A 20,911-nucleotide genomic window follows, 5' to 3' on the forward strand; every position below is an offset into this window, starting at 1 on the left:
ACAACTCGCTGAGTCTGTTCTTGAGGTAAGAAGATTGCCTTGGACTCGCCGAGTTAGGGAATTGACTCGCCGAGACCCTCCATGGATGAGTCTGGCTTCCAACTCACTGAGTCCACCCATGACTCACAACTCCACTCAGCAAACACGAAAAAGGGGAAAACTCTGGGACTCGCGACTCGACTAGTCGAGTCCGATGAACGACTCGCCGAGTTGTTCACATGCAATTACTATATACTCGATTCTGCTTGAATCCAGTCCATACCATACATAGATCTGGGCTCTTAGGGTAGGTTTTACACGTAAAGTTTCCAACTTTACGTGTATACATGCATAGGATGGGGATTTAAGGCTTAATAAAGGCTAAAATGGTAGATCTAGGACATTCAAGCGATTTACTCCCATAAAGGCCATGGATCTGAGCTTTTGGAGCTCAAACAAGTCTAGATCTAGAGGTTAATCAACTCATTACAATCCCTAATTCATAATCAAGCTTGGAAAATGGTTCAATAAGGACTTTAATGGTGTTCTAAAGGGCTTTAAGCATAAAAACAAAAGGAAACTGAGTTATACCTCAATGAATCGATGAAATCACACCAAGATATCTGGCCTCCTTCTCCTCTTGATCTACTCTCCTTCTTCTCTCAAAATCTTCAAGAAATCACACCAAAACACTTCAATCTCACAAGAAAAGGGGGTTAGGTCGATATAAGGAGCTCTGAAGATGAAGGAGTCGGGCTTGAGGCGCATAAGGTTGAGTTAAATAGGGTGCAAACCATTGAAATTAGGGTTTCATCCAGACAGGGGGGACTCGCCGAGTCTAGAATGTGGACTTGCCGAGTCGCCAACTTAAACGTGCTCAAAATCCCAAGTCTACTCGGTGAGTCGGGCCTACAACTCGCTGAGTCCAAGGCTAAAAATGTAAATTACTTAGATAGGTCATATGTACCAGGAACCAGGTACTACACCCTAGAACCCGAGATCTGTCCCTTGTTAGATTATTTTTTGTTATAGAACCATAAAAATCTATCCTTAGTCATTAAGAGCTGACCATGCATGAGTTAATAGTCTTTTAAGGAAGGAAGTGGCATGATTTGGGTGTTGGTGACCTTTACAGCCATGCAAATGCTTAAAGTCACTGACTTTATGGATTAAGAGGCATTAGAGTAACCAGATCTGGGATTTGAGCTTATGTCTTAGGCAATTCAGACCAAAAACCACGAGGAGTGTGAAATTGGGACTTACGTTGGGCGTAATCCCAGTCCACGCAGCGTAGGGGTCGAGTTCCCCGTTTCTAGAAAGCCAAGGGGTACGCCCTGTGTACAGATCTGGTACGCACCGCGTACTCCCTGCTGTTGACTTTTGTTGATTTTTAGGGTTTGGTCAAGATTGAGGACTATTAAGCTTTGGAGGGGTAAAATGGTCATTTACCCTTCTGTGAGTTATAGAAGGGTTAGTCTAGTTTATTGAGGGCCAATATTAATTAAGGACAATTATTATGTGTTAGGCGGGAGCTAGACACGGGGGTAGAGATGAAGATCTCGATTGCAAGATTTCCATTCATTAGCTTACGAGGTGAGTCTCCTCACTATACTTACCTTGAGTGGTAAAACTTATGTGTGACCAGAGAGGGTCTTATGTGCATGAACTGTGTAATGAGATATCATGCTATTTACTTTTGTTATGCTTTATGAGTATTATATTGTGATGCTGAGTTGAGGGACCGGAGGGTCCATATGAGTTGTGGGACCAGAGGGTCCCACTGAGACACATCGACCAGAAGGTCTAATATAGCCTCGAGTGGATAATGCGCTGTGTGTGGTATTTTGGGGAACTCACTAAGCTTTTATGCTTACCGTGTTATGTTTTATGTGTTTCAGGTAATTCCGAGGAGCGCGGCAAGGCACTGACATGATTGTACACACCGACAGGAGATGGTTTTTATGATTCTGGGATTGTGTTTACTTGTTGACATTTGAGACATATGTGTTTTGAGAATTATGATACAAGTTTTACTGTGTTTAAAAATGAAAATTTTGGTTGAGAATTTACGTTGTTACAAGTTGGTATCAGAGCCTTGGTTTGAGGGATTCGGATGCACCCTCGGGTGTGTTTGGATTCAAACTGAGGATTTAAGAAGGATTTTGAAAAAGAGATAATTTTTTCTAAAATTGAGCAAGAGTTAAAGAGAAGTCGAGCTGGAACTGTGTGTACAATCAGCCAGAGTCGAGCGGTGATTTCCCAAAATACCCTCATTTTGTGTTATGAGATATTTTATGTGATATAATGCATGCTAGAGAGTAGGCTAGGTGATTCATATATTAGGACTAGGGTGGCCTGATTTGTGATGCCTTAGCCTAGGGATTTCTGCTATTAGTGTTTAGCTTGAGTATGAGTACATATCAGGAGCGAGCCAATGAGAGAACTACTGTGAGAGTAGCTTGTGAGGCATAGAGTACTTGTAAATTGGGATCCGAGGAGGAGGACTTTGGGAGAACACTGATGCGGTGTGGAAGGTAGTATTGGGCCCGTACTACTGGAAGCACCAGATCAGTGAGCGGCCTAAGTAAGAATCCTAGGGATGCTAAGGAACAATTAGGGGTGGGTGATCGAGTGTAAGTATGCTCGAGTGAGTCTCTGATGATATTATGTTGTGTTTTAGAGACGTCATGGTGGGGACACAGTACAACCCTGGGAGCAGTGGGAGTAGCGATGAGGAGATATATAGGATGATCCACAAGGTGGTGGTTGCAGCTATCCGAGTAGAGATTCCGGAGATGTTTGGGTCTATCAAGACCACCTTGATTCAGACGTTTGACAAGCGATACGCTACTATCACTGAGGCTGCTGCTGCCGCAGCCACTACAACCGTCGCCGCTGCTAGGCCATATGGAGGTGACTCGTTGTTGTTCCAAGAGTTCAACAATACGAAGCCACCAGAGTTTGATGGGACGCAGGATCCAATTGCTGCTATGAGGTGGATCTACGATATTGAGGGGTGTTTTTATACATGTTCTTGTCCCGACCATTTGATAGTTTGGTTTGCGCTGAACTAGCTTCGCTTAGGAGCGATGGATCGGTGGAAGTTTGCGACAACTGGCTTCACCACTGCAGATCATGCTGTAGTGACATGGGAGAGGTTTGTTCAGATGTTTCGAGATGAGTATGTTCCTTCGATAGAGAGGGAACGTTTAGTGCAGGAGTTTCTGTCTCTCAGGCAGAAGACAGAGTCAATGACTGAGATCTCAAGGATGTTCCATGAGAGGGCGATGTTTTGCCCGAACACGTGTCCACTGAGCAGGCACGTGTGAGTCGATAGCTGAGCATACTGAGGAGGGACATACGAGAGTTCGTGGCAAACTCATCATACCGAACATTGGCCGAGCTCCATGCCAATGCCAGGAGGAGGGAGATTGAGCTTAAGCTTCAAACCAGGGAGGATGAGGAAGAGTTCCGGGGGAGGGACCGGAGGCCAGTGCAGTCGCAGCTGGCGACAAAGCGGGCTAAGCCCGCTGATTCCAGAGTTGGGGGCCAGAAGGGCCGCACTTGTGGCAAGTGAGGCAAGAGTCACGAGGGTTCTTGCCGAAAGGGGATCTATTACAAATGCGGAAAGGAGGGGAACATGGTGAAGGATTGCCCCAAGGGATTCTCGGTTTGCTTTCATTGCAACCAGACTGGCCACCGGAAGGCCGAGTGCCCCCAGCTAGTGCAGGGACTAGTACAGGGATCTGCACCTACTTCTGTGCATGCTTCTGAGAGCCGGCTAGTGAAGGTTGAGACGCCAAAGGCTCGCGGGAGAGCCTTTCAGTTGATAGCGAAGGAGGTCCGCGCAGCACCCAATGTCATGGCTGGTATGTATTCTTTTATTTACTTATGTTGAGTTTAAGATATTGTGCTTATATTTTGGTATGCTTAGGTACTTTCCTTGTGAATTATGTACCTGCTTTGGTGTTATTTGACTTGGGTGTGAGTCGATATTTCGTGTCATTAGCTTTTAGTCAGCACATCAGTATCTGACGAAAGGCGTTGAGTCAACCTCTGTGAGTTTCTATAGTTGACAAGCGAGCAGTTTTTGCTACTGATGAGATTTGAGGATGTGTACTCGAGATTTTCGGTGTTGAGTTTCCGATAGATTTGGTACCTATTGCGATGGGGGATGTCTGTGTCATTGTGGGCATGGACTAGTTGAGCCGACTCGGAGCTGTTATCGACTGTGAGCGTCAGTTGGTGACCATACAAGACCCTAGTGGGGGAGTACTTACGGTATATGGCGAGGGTACCCGACCTAGGTCAGCATTTTTCTCGGATGCTAGAGTAAGGCAGAGTCTATAGCAGGGCTGTAGAGGGTTTGTAGCCTACGTGATTGATACACGAGTTTCCGTAGAGAGGTCGAGTTCTATCAGTGAGGTTCCGATAGTGCGATAATTTCCAGATGTTTTCCCCGAGGAGTTGTCGGGTGTGCCTCCCGAGAGGCAGGTGGAGTTTCACATTGATTTGGTTCCGGGGGCGGCGCCTATTGCCAAAGCACCTTATCGCCTTGCGCCACCGAAGATGCAGGAGCTATCCTTTCAGCTTCAGGATCTATTAGGGAAGGGATTCATCCGACCGAGTAGCTCGCTGTGGGGAGCGCCGATCCTTTTGGTCAAGAAAAAGGATGGTTCACACTAAATTAGCATTGATTGCCGTGAGTTGAACAAGTTGACGGTCAAGAACCGTTATCCGCTACCGAGGATTGACAATCTGTTCGATCAGTTGCAGGGAGCTTCTTGGTTCTCCAAGATAGACTTGAGGTCTGGATATCACCAGATGAGGGTGCGGGATGAGGATATCCAGAAGATGACGTTTAGGACTCGTTACGGGCATTACGAGTTCATGGTGATGCCTTTTGGGCTCACCAATGCACCAACAGTGTTCATGGATCTCATGAACCGAGTATGAAGGGTTGGATCTATCGGTGATTGTGTTCATCGATGATATTCTAGTGTATTCGAGATCTAGGGAGCAACATGAGGAGAATTTGAGGGAGATTCTTGGGGTATTGAGATCGAAGAGGCTTTATGCCAAATTATCCAAGTGTGATTTCTGGTTACGCGAGGTCTAGTTTTTGGGACATCTCGTTAATCAGAATGGGATATTGGTCGATCCGGCCAAAATTAAGGCTGTTATGAGTTGGGAGGTGCCGAGATCCCCCACCGAGATCAGGAGTTTTCTAGGGTTGGCCGACTATTATCAGAGATTTATCAGGTATTTCTCCAAGATTTCCGTCCCCCTCACCAGATTGACCAGGAAGGGCCTTGCTTTTATTTGGGGTCCCTAGCAGCAGACCTCGTTTAAGACTCTTCGACAGAGATTATGCAAAGGCCTGGTGTTAGACCTTCCGGAGGGAATAGAGGATTTCGTGGTGTACTGTGTGTTGGGTTTTGAGCAATCTAACACTTCCTAAGTGTGCATGCAACCCTAATAAACCTTGGATCTATGTTTGTCTAAATACATGCAAAATAATAATTTTCCAAGGTTCATAACCTATCTAACATGGCATGGGGAACATTTCTACATAAAAGAGTTAGAAGAGATTACATACCTTTCTTTGATGAGTTTGATTCTTAAGGAGTTTGAGGGCCAAGCACCAATAGTGTGAATGCCTCAAATGGAATCACAAATCACCACAAACTCTTGGAAAACTTTGAGAGAGTATACACACTTTGTATTTTCGGCCACACACAAGCACACACACACTAGTTCACTAGTTACCCTTAGGGGCCATTTCATGCAACATAAGCATGCTTATATAGTGTGCATGGTTAGGGTGAAACCCTAATAACCCATGACTTTTCCTTTCCAAGGATCCATGGGTTAAAAGCTCCATGGATCATCCATGGACTTCCATCCAAGCCTAGCCCATTAACAAATGAGTGTTAGCCCACACCATATAAAACCAATAGCCCACAATTTAATTAGTCTTCCTTTTAATCTCTAAATTAATTCATAATTAATTTAAGAATAACACTAATTAAATAACTTCATATTAATATATTATAACTTACAGTATATTAATAAACATATGTGTATAACTCTCATAAAATTATCCATAAATAGTTTGGATGAAATGCAACCCAAATGGACCATGCCGGGTCGGGTCAAGTCTATACCAAATAAGTTATGGACTTAGACACCTTATCCAACAGACTCCCACTTGGATAAGTCTAATAACTATATTTGCGTATGTTACTTCAGGAACCAACCAACAATCGTAGCTCTCGAAAACTCAGTTGAACTATGAAGCGCCATTTTAGATAAGTGATCATATAATCCTCTGTTCTCATGATATCAGCCGGACAAATACATGGAACAACGTCGTACTTATTTTCCAGCAGTTTGTTTCCCGATTTCCGATTTGTTTGACAAAGAACTTAATCGAACACATCAATTTAGTTCTGACCGGCCGGTACATAGGTCACAACAAAATCATCGAGGGGCCCAGATATCGCTTCTATTTCTAGAAGGAATAAATAAACTTCGACTCATATGCTTGTTCTACTATTTGATGAATTGTACACAAAGGCACATTTTATAACATCAAGTTACTGATGCGTTTACGTGCAATCAATGCACAACCAACTCAGAGGTTACAACTCATATCTCTAGGTTTGAAGATTTATATGATATTACCGTCTCACGATCACTCGAGATAAATTCCATGAAGTGATACAAGTGAGCGTGGGTTTATTCCAATACTCATAACTTATGAGCACTCATGAATGTTGTAGAAACCATTGCTATGACTAAACCCATTTAGCCATCTACAAACTCGATTCATGACAGTCTTGATTCATACCTACTTCCAACATATGAACGACTGTGGAGTGTTTAAATAACTTAGTCATTCGGAAAGAATAACCTAGCTATTTTGGAAGTCAAAACATGCAAAGTGAAACACAATAATAATCGTATCCAATATGGTCTCAGAACCCTTTTGAATATAAATAGAACCACCTTTTATTTATCACCATATTGATTACACATTATTCATTGTATAATGTTTCAAACAATCAACTTAAGACTTGAATAAAAACAATAGTCGTCCCATGCTCCAAGCATGTACACTTTGTTTTTCTAAACAATAGTTATGCCATACTCCAAGTATGCACACTATGTTTGTCTATGATCCTTACATTGTGATGTAGATCAATTGAACATGATTCCAATGATACTCATTTCACAATCCTAAATCCTTATTGTAAATGTGAGAATCCCTGATTCCTATCATTTACCAAAAAAACTGTTAGATTTTAAACTTTTATGCAATGTTCCTCTTGTAATGATTATGCACAAAGTCACCAAAACCTTGTCACCAGTCATTACAGAGTATTCCAAAAGAAGGTCAACCTCTATGGAACGGAAGTCTCATATTCAAAGTACATTGCTTTGAACATCCTTCTTGCATTAAGGTTTTCTAATCTTACATAGATTGAATAACTTCCACCTATGGAGACATTTCCATAGTCCCATTTTGACTATCACTTCCGAACAAGAGTTACTTCTTTTCAGAATATGTCAATATGGTCCTTTCCGACAACTTATATCATACTTCCAACTTTCCCTGAGCAAACAATCTTTGGCGAACCTCAGATTTGTCCTCGACAATTGCTTAATCACTTTAGTTATATCCAGTTCTAGACTTTTCCCTTCTAAATGCCCTGAGCATTTGGAAAATTTAGAAAGGATGAATATTATAGCACATGAAATCGATCCTATATCCGAAGCATATGGGACACGATTCATGATGTCTCACATAAAGACATGATACTAGACCAGTCTTTTGCTACAATATTTTTATTTGCCATGTTTTCAAAATTTAACTATGAAGAGGGATGACGTAATCATAATCGAATTTTGAAGACGCAATATATATAGAATTTTATTCAAGTTGAACCATTCCAACATAAAATTCATATATATATATATATATATATATATATATATATATATATATATATATATATTCTTGACTAAAGATGATTAAAATCTCAATCTAAGCTTTAGAATTGAAATGAAGTATAATTTCCTCTCCCTTAATTATAGCAAAACGACTTTCTCAACCCCTGCAACTTCATGAATTGAGACTTTTGTTTTTCTATAATTAACATTGCTAGCTTGCAATACTAATCATAATTATCATGCTCCCACTAACATGATGATTATCAGCATAACACTTATGCTCCCACTAGCTCCGACATATTTCCAGAAATTTGCTGGACTTCTGAAATTTAGATTCATACACCCTTTCTTAGATAGCTCACATGTGTGTCTAAACATTTTTCAGCCGTTGCCATTTCTCACAAGTCCATGTTAGTGTGCCGGTGAACCACACGCGCTCCACTAACGACTTTTGAAAATGCAAATAACACAATTGATATCTACGTAAAATCTACTTAGTGAAAGCGTTTCCTCACCATCATTTTCATGAATCGGAGAGAAACCTTATGACACTTATATTTTATAGTGTATGAGTTCCTATCCATGCGAATTTGTCAAAACCATAATCACAAGATAAGGTTAGTGACAAATTCAGCCTTACATGGATTAAACTTGTCTAGTCTTAGTTTCTTGTCACCTTGGTAGCACAAGGCCCACCAATGCTTCCAAATTGAACTCTGATAACTCACATGCAAATTCAACTTATTTGAAGTAGGTACAGAAATAAGAATTATGTCAACACGATAGGTTGCAAACCTTAAGTCGTGTGCTAGTGATAAATTACAGGTTTTACTCTTGATTAAATCTTGAAACTCTTTCAGGATCTTTAAGGCTCCCACTGTCCCCTTGACATATAAGTTTCCCCAGTCAAGAACCATTCCTTGACAAAACGAATATTCAAGGGACAATGCGGATTCTTATCAAGACTAACACTTCACACAATTGGTCTTAGTTGGTCTTTGTCTCATCCAAGACATCACAACTTACCAATCTCAAATGTACAAGAGTAGAAAACATTTTACTCTTACATTTGACTAGTGTTAATAAATCCTCCTTTATGTCACTCAAAGTTACAATCTTGGAGTATGACTCTAAGAATTGTTTTGGAACGAAGTATGACTCATCTTCTTGATTTTAACCAATCCAACAATTCATGACCTCTCTTCTTAGCCATAACAATGCACTAAGACATCCTTAGAGTATGAATTTGTGATTTGGTTTCATAATCATTAAGATGATCATGAAATACGATACTAAAGTACTCTCCCATCCTTTCAGATTTGAGAAACTTTTATCTTTCTGCCTAATTTGATTCTTCTCATTTATTTTGTCATACATTGTAACCTTTCCAATGTTACAGAATTATACTTAACCTTATAAGTATAATCATATTTACTAATCATGACAAATCAATCTTTGTGGTGGACCTTGACCAGCGCACACCCAGTGTACCTAATTCCTTAGTCCTTCAATTGACTCACATATACATGTGATCAAAGAATTAGTCTTAATTTTCAAAGATGAAAATTCTCATTCATCATACAATACAATTTGTATGATTCCAAGTTTCTATCCAATTGAAACTTGGGTGATGAAAAACTTTCTTCATTTGGTAAATTCAGACACTACCACAAATGAAATAATCAAATCCACTTTCCAATATTGCTATTACTGGAAACATATAAGCAACAATTTTCCACAGATGCCATTGTAAGGATATTTTTAAAATAAATAAAATTAAAACCCTTTTTTTCTTTTATTTTAAAACTTTGCGGAAAAACTTATCCTTACAATCCACATGAAAACCTTGTTGTTATCTATTCATAAGCAATATATTATAACTCTTAAGCAACAACTCAAAATTCTGATTACCGAACCATGCGATCGAAACCCACCTTCGCAATCAGAATCAACATATACTTACTTTAAGCTTCCTATCTTTTCTTTGATTCTTAAAAACATCAACATATGACCCATTCACATTATGTAATAAGAATCTCCAAATAGAAACTTAATAGAGTTAGTCAGTGGACTTTACCCGAAGTAGAGTCAAACCTATTGACTTGATCAATCTTATGATCTTTCAGGTAAATAGGGCAGCTTTGCAACCAATGCCCCTTCCTTTGGCAACAAAACACAAGGACCCTTTGGTAATGGCACATGAGACTATCTCAGACTTAGCCTTTCTCTTTACCATTTGGTCAACCGAGTTGACTATGGCCGATCCCTTTCCATTGGGAAGAGAAATCCTTTTCTAGATATCCAATGCTACCATTGTCAATGTCCATTTATGACTTGGGAAGTTGTTCTTTTAATCAAATTTGCTTTACTGGTGTTCCGAATCATTGCTGATTCCACAACACCAAGCAAAAAGATAACATCATTAAGGGTCATGTCATAGTCTGCCTCATAGTAGTCCCAAAGAGACTCACTATGTTACTAAGAAAGTGATTGAACATCCAACATTCACGAGACTTTGACACCTAACTCTCCCGGCTTGTCAATATGTGACTTTATCTCCAAGATGTGAGCACACATAGACTATGCTTGCCAATAGGTATTGAGTGACTTTAAACTTTTCAAGAACTTGTGGGTGAGGGAGAATAATTGGAAGAGGTGGAGGAAGTGAAGCATGATGTTGAGGGACACCATCTTCAAGAGATTTGGGAAGATCATAGTTGTCTGAACCAGACATCTATAATGGGAGAAAATCAAGTTAGTTGATTCAAAGTCCTTAATATAACACCCAATATGAAATATTAAGGCTAGGACCCAACACAATATTTTATAATTTGGAAGAGGGATGCCGTAATCCAATCTATAAAATATTTGAAGGTAGGCGAATGACGATTCACCAATTTCCACCATGAAAAATGAAATAATTTATTAGGTTTTAATTGGATTTGAAATTCCTAGATCTTTTCAGATTCATTGAACTTTTCAATGGCATGTTTCAATCTCGAGTGTGCCCTCTCAAATTTTGTGACTGGGATGCCGAGGATCACAAAACAAGGTGTGAATAACCATACCAATTCACTTGGTACCCTTAATATTATCACCCAATCAATGTGCCGGTTAACCACACACGCTCCATTGATCTATGACAAACATTAAGTCACCCTTCGTGATCCTTACGAGTTCACGTTAGTGTGCCGGTTAACCACACACGCTCCACCAACAACTTGGTAAGGTACAAAGTGTGAATTGCATGGGCTAGCACCAAATTCACATTTTTCCTAAAGTAACTAAGATTGGGAATTAAATAAAAAAATATTTAGTTACTTTATAATATTCATTATACTTTTAATGAGAATTTAAAGTCATTGTCCTACCCGTTCGGCTAACGACCCTCCATCGATCAAGCAAGCGGTGGGTGAGAGTGGACACCCATTAAGTCGCCATTTTATAGGCAACAACCTTATACCCACCTTATAGATCGGCTTTGTGAATGAGGCCTACTAACGGTAAAACGACTTGTTCTTATACATATATATAATAATTAACCATTTATGTTATAAATAGTATAAGTGTTGAATTTTAACTTTTAAAATTCTAAGTGTTGGAATTAAAGTTTATTAAAGTGTGTGAAACTTTTCCAAATTCCAAAACTTGAGGGCAAGTTTTGAAACTATTCAAAACTAATTAATTCCATGATTTATGTGTTTAAAGTAGTTTTAATCCAAAAACTCTTCAAGTTCCATAACTTGAGGACAAGTTATGGAAGACTTTAAACTAATAAAAGAATTACTTTTCTTTATTTTTATAACTTATGGAATTAATTAAGGTTACACTTTATTTATATATTTATTAATGAAGTGACTCTTGAACCTCCATAACTTAAGGACAAGACTCTTCATCTTTTGTAACCATCCAAGACTTTTCATTTCATAACTTATGAATTAAAGGTTCATAAAAATGAAGACTCTTCATTTTCATGTAACTTATGTGTTTTAAGTGTGTGTTAAATAAAAGTGACCTTTGGATATCCATAACTTGAGGCCAAATTATGGACTCCATTAAAACACATAAATGATCAAGAATTAATTCTAAAAAATTCAACAAATAATTCCTATCATCTTCTAAATTCATAAGAACATGAACATGATCATCAAAATTTCAAGAATTATATGAACACATAAAAATCATGGAATTTTGATATATGCTATTGTAAATGGATTAGAACAACCATTACACCAACTAAAACAAGTTTTAAAACACCAAAACAGTTTAGGGTAATGTTTCTAGTCCATTTCCAGCAGCAAAAGTCGAAATTCTGCATTCTGTTCATTCTACTCATCGAGTGCACGAACCTACTCGCCAAGTAGGATGACTTTTTCCTTGAAATCGGCGAGTCCCCCCATGGACTCGGCGAGTCCATCAGCCAGACAGCAACAATTTCAACCTTTTTCACTATTTTGCATCAAGTATCAAACAAGCAAGCCTAGGCTCTGATACCACTGTTGGGTTTTGAGCAATCTAACACTTCCTAAGTGTGCATGCAACCCTAATAAACCTTGGATATATGTTTGTCTAAATACATGCAAAATAATAATTTTCCAAGGTTCATAACCTATCTAACATGGCATGGGGAACATTTCTACATAAAAGAGTTAGAAGAGATTACATACCTTTCTTTGATGAGTTTGATTCTTAAGGAGTTTGAGGGCCAAGCACCAATAGTGTGAATGCCTCAAATGGAATCACAAATCACCACAAACTCTTGGAAAACTTTGAGAGAGTATACACACTTTGTATTTTCGGCCACACACAAGCACACACACACACTAGTTCACTAGTTACCCTTAGGGGCCATTTCATGCAACATAAGCATGCTTATATAGTGTGCATGGTTAGGGTGAAACCCTAATAACCCATGACTTTTCCTTTCCAAGGATCCATGGGTTAAAAGCTCCATGGATCATCCATGGGCTTCCATCCAAGCCTAGCCCATTAACAAATGAGTGTTAGCCCACACCATATAAAACCAATAGCCCACAATTTAATTAGTCTTCCTTTTAATCTCTAAATTAATTCATAATTAATTTAAGAATAACACTAATTAAATAACTTCATATTAATATATTATAACTTACAATATATTAATAAACATATATGTATAACTCTCATAAAATTATCCATAAATCGTTTGGATGAAATGCAACCCAAATGGACCATGCCGGGTCGGGTCAAGTATATATCAAATAAGTTATGGACTTAGACACCTTATCCAACACTATGACGCGTTCATATCAGGGTTGGGTGCGGTGCTTATGCAGAGAGGGCACGTGATCGCATACCCATCGAGGCAGCTGAAGCCTCATGAGACGAGGTATCCCACCCACGATTTGGATTTGGGGGTAGTAGTGTTCACCCTCAATATATGGCGCCATTATTTGTATGAGGTTTGGTGTACCATATACACGAACCATAAGAGTTTTGAAGTATCTGATGGATCAGCCCAACCTGAACATGCGTCAGAGGAGATGGTTGGATGTGGTAAAAGATTATGACTATGAGATCCTCTACCACCCGGGCAAGGCTAATGTGGTAGCCGTTGCTCTGAGCCGTAGGGTGGAGAGTGCCCTGATTCGAGATATATGCATGAGGATAACGGTGATGAATCCGGTATTGGATACCATCCGAGAGGCCTAGGTAGAGGCTGTGAGACCAGAGAACCGCAAGAGGGAGCGGGTGATTGGGTAGGTGTCCGAGTTTGTTACTGATAGCCGAGGGCTTATGACCTTTCACGATTGGAGTTGGGTGCCATTTATGGGCGGGGAATGTAGGTTATTGATGGTGGAGTTGCATAGATCGAGATTCTCGATCCATCCCGGGGTCACTAAGATGTATTTGGACTTGAAGAGAGATTATTGGTGGCCCTATATGAAGAGGGATGTTGCATGGGTTGTAGAGAGGTGCTTGACCTGTCGCCGGGTTAAGGCCGAGAACAAGCGTTCGCATGGCAAGTTGCAGCCGCTTGAGGTTCCCCAGTGGAAGTGGGAATATATTTCTATGGATTTCATCACCAAATTACCGAGGATCGCGAGGGGTGTTGATGTAATTTGGGTGATTGTGGATTGGCTGACGAAGAGCGCTCACTTCCTTGCTATCAGTGAGAGCTCTTCTGCAGAGAGTCTGGCAGAGATATTTGTCAAAGAGGTGGTGTCTCGGCATGGAGTGTCGATTTCGATTGTGTCAGATAGATATGTACGTTTCAATTCAAGGTTCTAGAAGAAGTTTAATGAGGAGTTAGGTATGAGATTGCACTTCAATATTGCTTAGCACCCACGGACAGACGACCGAGTGAGCGGATGATATAGACGCTCGAGGACATGCTTCGAGCATTTGTTTTGGACTTCGGCGGATGTTGGGACACATACCTACCTTTGGCAGAGTTTTCGTACAAGAGCAGGCACCATTCAAGTATTGGTATGGCTCCCTTTGAGCTTTTGTATGGGAGGAGGTGTCAGACCCCCATCTGTTGGGGAGAGGTAGGGCAACGAGTGATGGGTAGCACCGAGATTGTTCTGAAGATGACTAAGTAGATACAGCTGGTCAGACAGAGGTTACTGACCGCCCAGAGCCGCCAGAAGAGTTATGCGGATAGGCGGCAATCCGAGCTCGAGTTCCAGGTTGGAGACTTTGTACTCCTGAAGGTATCTCCTTGGAAAGGAGTGATCCAATTCAGGAAGAGGGGAAAGCTGGGGCCCCGATACATTGGTCCTTTCAAGGTGACCAGGAGAGTGGGAAAGGTAGCATACCGTTTGGAGCAACCTGAGGAGTTGAGTCAGATCCATAACAACTTCCACGTATCCCAGTTGAGGAAGTGTGTAGCCGATGAGACGGCAGTGGTACCACTAGAGGATATTTAGGTGGATGCGGGCCTGAATTACATCAAAAGACCGATTGCGATTCTGGATTGAAAGGTGAAGGTTCTGAGAAACAAGGAGGTGTCTTTGGTCCAAGTTCAGTGGCAACATCAGAGAGGGTCTGAGATGACTTAGGAATCAGAGTCTGAGATGCGGGAGCAACATCCAGAGTTGTTTGAGGAGCATGACTTCAGGGGTAAATTCTAATTCTAGTGGGGGAGAATTGTAACATCCAAAAACCCAGGTATACATTGTGAACCTTAATCTTTGAGCAATTGTCCATATTGGTCCTTGATAAAGAGAAGGGTGGTGGACGGGTACGCGGGGCGTACTAGAGTGTATGCTCAGCGTAATCGTGCGCGTGTTCGATTGCGGAGGGCCGCCTAGTACGCCGGGCGTACCAAGCTGTACGTGGGGCGTACCAGGCTCAAATTGAAACCCTAATCTTAAGTGAGTCCCCTATTTAAAGAACGTTATAGCCTCCTTTTGGCCACCATTTTCAGAAACTTATCCTCCCCAAAACCCTAAACCTTGTTCTTGTAGCAAGAGAGTGCCTTTAAGAGATTTTGGGTGTGTTCTTGAGCATTATAAGTGGAAAGGAAGCTTTGGAGAAAAAGGAGTTAGAGCCCAAGCTCTTGGATCTGAGCATAGCAGTGAGAGAAGCTTCATTTGGAGGTAAAAAGTTCCAAGCTTTCCTACTCTTTTGTTTGTGTTTATGTGTGGGGTGTTTTAGGGTTTTTGTCCCCAAAGTTAATGGCTTTATGAGTTGATAAGCCCCTAGAACCTGAGATCTGTCCCTTGTTAGCTTATTTTGTGTTATAGAGCCATAAAAATCTAATCTTGGTCATTAAGAGTTGATCATGCATGAGTTAAGAGTCTTTTAAGGAAGGAAGTGGCATGATTTGGGTGTTGGTGACCTTTACAGCCATGCAAAGACTTAAAGTTATTGACTTTATGGATTAAGAGGAATTAGAGTAACCAAATCTGGGATTTGAGCTTATGTCTTAGCCGACTCAAACCAAAAACCACGAGGAGTGAGAAATTGGGACTTACGTTGGGTGTAATCCCAATACGAGGAGTGAGGTTTTAAGCCACAAAATTTCAGCCATCATTCACTGGATATGTTAAGTTTCTAAAGTATTTTTCCTCAGATTTATGGTTGGGTTTAAGGCCATTGATCATGCAAGGCAAAAATGGTGATCATAGAAAAAGAGTTTCCATGTCTTACTACCGGGATCCTACGACATCAAACACACACTAGTGAGTTTCCATGTCGAAATCTAATGCTAATATACTAAATTCTACATATAGTGAAATGCCAATTTATGTTTTAGTATTTGATTTTATATTAATTGGTTACACTTTTTCTGAAATAATGAAATTCTACAAGTCGTGCGATTAATTACAACATTGGAATATAAAATTTTCCAAATTTTAAGTCTTTATAACAACATAAATTCACGAAAAATAGCATTCAAAGGATAAAAGTTCTCAAACTTTTTATTTATCTGATATTACACAATACTAAGCTGGGAAAGATATAAAAATAGATTTCCAAGCTATTTAATTATATTTTATGATTTTTGAGCATTTATTCCAATAAAAATTGAAATAAATATAAAAAAGTTTCCAAAATTACCCAAACTTTTTATTTAACTGTTATTGTACATAAATATGCTGGGAAAAATATAAAAGATATTTTTCAGTGGGTATTTCTATTTTTCCTTGTTTTATTCCTTTAAGTAATCATTAATTGAAGAAATAATATTAAACAGTTAAAATAAATTACCAAAAATTTTTGTAACGTCATTTACAGTATAAATAACTTGGGAAAATATCAAAAGTGTTTTTCATAATGTATAATCTGGTTTTGGGTATTTATGTGTAATTAACTTTAGAAAATAAGAGAAAAATAGTATACAGTAGAGAAAAATCCTCAAAATTTTTATGTAACCTCCTACTGTAAAGTATGATGTTCTGGTAAAGTTTCCTGAATTTTGACTAATCAGAACTATTTTTCCCATTTTAAAACCATTATAATTACCAAAAACCGGGAAAAATAGCAAGGCATGATGAAAAATGTTGAAATTATTTTTCTGAGTCACCCATCACAGGTAAGGTATGAGAAAATTGTTAGATAAAATTTTTACACTCTCTAAAGTGGTTTTGTGATTTATTATATCTTAACAAAAAGAAAATCGGAAATCATACCAAACATCAACAAAAATTGATGAAATTTAGTGAGGAGTCATTATCCATCATAAGGGTCATCCATGAATTTGTTCCGGATTTATTGACCTCTGGAAGTATTTTATGTGATTTATGCCCTTGGTTTCTAGCAATAATTTTAATAAATCAAAGAAATAATAAAAACTTTTGGTATTTTACAGATTATCGCATGCATGTGAGGACTTTCAAAAGGAAAAATGGTCAAAATTTATTCAGAAGGGAAATAGGGGTATTGAACCCAAACAAGTTAATAAATGTTGCATGTAATGGTGCATGAGATGTAAATATGGCTGAAGTTCATGAATTTGTGTAGCCCATTCAGTGAGGTTTTAAGCCACGAAATTTCAGCCATCATTCACTGGATATGTTAAGTTTCTAAAGTATTTTTCCTCAGATTTATGGTTGGGTTTAACGCCATTGATCATGCAAGGCAAAAATGGTGATCACAGAAAAAGAGCTGTTTGTGCAACTATTTTGTAAAAATTGCCAAAAAGTCAGATATTTATTATTTTACAGTGATACCAGTTGGGTTTGAAATTTAACTCATGGAACTATCCAATAAAAAAAGAATATCATGATTTGGTTAAGTAATGACCGAGTTATGGTCGTTCAAAGTTGAACAAAGTAATCTGGCAGATTGCATGTTTGCTTTGAGTGCATTCTTAGGATATTTTGAGAAGAACATCATGCATGCCTTTGTTAAGGTCCGATTTCTAGCACATGCATGGAGTGAATGAGAATACAAAATGTACTAGAAATGTTTTAAATGCTTTTGATCATGCAAGAACACAAAAGAAATGGAGAAGAAGATGTAATACTTGGTTTTGAAGTCACATGAACATATGTGCATCATTTTCACTCCTTGCATGGGTTTGATCCCCGATTTTCACCATTTCAAACACATGCATTGTGTTATGGTGAGAATCTACAAACTACAAGGGAAAAATAAGGATTTCTAGCCATGGAAAGGCATAGAATCCGAAAAGTAGAGAAAACTATGAAAAAGAAGTAAAAATCATGAAACTATGAGAGAAGATGTTGTTGTTTACCTTGGTTTTGACTTTGAGGGAAGTAAGAACACTTCAAAGTCTTCAAAATCTCGAAATTTGTCAGAGGAATGAGAGAAATTTCGTGAGTTAGAGAGAGAAAGGAAGAGAGTTTGTGTGTGTTAGGAGGGTGGAGTGTGAGGGAGTGAAGAGAGAAGAGGTAGAGTGAGGGAGAAGTTCTAATGATTGAGTTTTGGGAAGAGGGAGCATGGGGAGAGGGGAGATGGCCGGTTTTTGAGTGGATTAGGAGCCCTCTCTCTCCAAAAATTCAAATTAATAATTTTCCTCTTCATTTTTTATAAAAATCTAATTTTTATAAAAGTGATTCTTTAAGCAATTTTTGATTTATTTAAAAATCTTGTTTTTAACTAATTAATTATGATTAATGCATGTTAATTTATATTTCTATTTCATTGGTATAATCCATAATTTGATTAATAAAATTTGATATTTGGAAGTTTATAGTCAAATTTTATAAAGTTTTTAAGCTTTATAATTTATAAGTTTGGATTTTTAGCTCTTTTAGGGTTTTGGAATATTGTTTGATATTCATCATCATAATGAAGTATAATTAGAATATTTTAATCTATTTTTAGGGTTTTATACCCTTTTTCAATTATAACTAAGCTTGAATAATTCCTACATTACTGGTAATGTGTCTTAGGAATTCAACTCTTCAAATCTAAAAACTCGCATTTAGAGAACTTCGCGTAAAGCTTCTCTGGTCGTAATGTTTCTCGGGGTTTGTTCTAGATGCTCTTTATGATTTCCTTCTTACTACGAGAGTAGATAAATTAGTCATGTAAAAAGACAATGACGAACTGATCCAAGTAAGAATGGCGTACCCTATTCATTAAGTTCATGAATACTACGGGTGTATTGGTCCTATCCGAGAGTTATCACTACGGACTCGTAGTGTCCGCATCGAGTTTGGAAGATTGTCCTCGGGACACCCTGCACTAACACTCGTAACTGGTGATATTCGGATCTTAGGTTCATTTCTGAAAGGTACGTCGTTCCTTGCGGTTGGTCAACTGATTCATCTATGCGAGGCAGAGAGTGATGATTTCTAATGGAAGTCTTGTTGAGGTCTGCACCACGAGGACTTCCCAAATGTCACCCATACTAGTACTACTCTCGCCCATGCACGCTTAACTGCGGAGTTCTGATGGGATCCGGTGCATTAGTGCTGGTATGATCGCACCCCCTGGATTTTGTCTTCTTGAAGAATAAGACCAGAGCTCCCAAAGGTGAGAAGCTTGGTCTTTTCATTTTGTTGCTGAGTAGTCGTTAAACTGTCCGGACGGTTCTTGTATCATTTTGATTCAAGCCAAGAGAGGAGTTATTATACATGAAAACTTAGCTCATACACGTTATGATATAATCAAGACAGGGCAGATAAAAAAATGTGTGATTCTACTCTAGTCCCACATCCCAACGAGGAAAAGAAACTACGTTAGAAATCTCACATTCTATTGTCTACCAGGTCTTCGTTATATATAACTCGGGAATGTATAAGCAAGTAAAAATCATGACAATAATCTTCTTACGAATCTTTTTCGATGAACTAAGATTTCCTAGTAAAGGCTACTATTGACCCTGGATGTACGTCGATCGTTCAATGAAAGAGTAAGAGTATGTTCTCGAAGATTTGACCTACATCCCTATGATGCAGTCCTAGTACGGAATGGAAGTATGTTCACGAAGGTTTGACCTACATCCCTATGATGCAGTCCTAGTAAGGAGTAGAAGTAAGTTCGTAGACTAGCCTCAAGACGTTTGTCGTTGGCGCCGAGGTACTATGGGTTGGTCGATAATATGATCCAACCACTGAAAGAGACTTGGAAATCTCTCCGGAGTTAAATTACTATAGTCCAATGACTTGACTAAAGCATGTTTTAGATAGACTCCAATGAAAGTAAGATGAGAGTATTTGAACAGAAACGTGACACGGAAGTTAGCCGACTGTCAACATCATCGATGTTTAAGATGTAATAAGTTCAGGGAAATTTGACCTTCAGGAAGGTCTTACATCATATCCGGAGTAGCGAAAGTTTTGGCCGCATAAAGGACTAACTAAAAGTACCTAAAGTACAAGGTAGTTTCATAAAAAAAATGCCACATAGGACATAGACAGGAACACGGTTCCTTAAAACTAGAGGGAAAGTAAAGTATCTCCTACTGGCGATGGCGTTCCACATCAAGTAGGTGTCTTTCGTACACCCTATGGCATACTCGGAGCTTAATGACTTCGGCTCGGGTTTCAGCAGGATTTCGTGGTCTCTCTCAGATCTCTCACGAGCATGTTCAAGGTGGTTGGTGCGAAGGATATGCATTCCTCCATTGGTGTCAACTTCTGCGATACGATGTAGAGCGGTCCTGCCCTGAATTTCGTTTCGGGAAACTCTACGGATCAGGATTGGTAGAACTCTATATGTTGTGCTCCCTTCATTTACGTTGTAGAAGCTTCGGTCTCCATTAAACGACATAGGTTGATCTTGATCCTCGCTCCATGCTTCCAAACATTAGGCCCAAGGAGGCATCGGGCCATGAAAAGCCGGATGAGGGTTAGGATTTGGAATGGGAGCTACCGGGGTAGGTTCTCAACTTCGGGTTCGGAGTTAGCACCATCCGAAAAGTCTTCATCATGGCGATCATTCAAAGGGATTTGATGATTATTCTCTGGTTCTTCTCCAAACCATCCAGCAATGACTTCGTTCGGAAGGTACAAGTTGCCATGGGGATGGAGTCCAGCCATGTTATCTACGCGAGAATTGGGGTAAGGAAATAATT

At 39.3% G+C, this 20,911-nt stretch overlaps 1 non-coding gene across 1 annotated transcript; it reads right to left on the reverse strand.

Moving 5' to 3' along the window:
- Positions 1-19,206: 19,206 nt before the first annotated feature.
- Positions 19,207-19,324, reverse strand: LOC145079199 (5S ribosomal RNA). Its single transcript, XR_013694719.1, has one exon. It is a non-coding gene; the product is annotated as a 5S ribosomal RNA (ribosomal RNA).
- Positions 19,325-20,911: the final 1,587 nt, after the last annotated feature.

The sequence above is a fragment of the Lactuca serriola genome, chromosome 1, assembly GCF_051521515.1.
Source record: "Lactuca serriola cultivar US96UC23 chromosome 1, Lser_US96UC23_V15, whole genome shotgun sequence".
NCBI classification, from domain to species: Eukaryota; Viridiplantae; Streptophyta; class Magnoliopsida; order Asterales; family Asteraceae; genus Lactuca; species Lactuca serriola.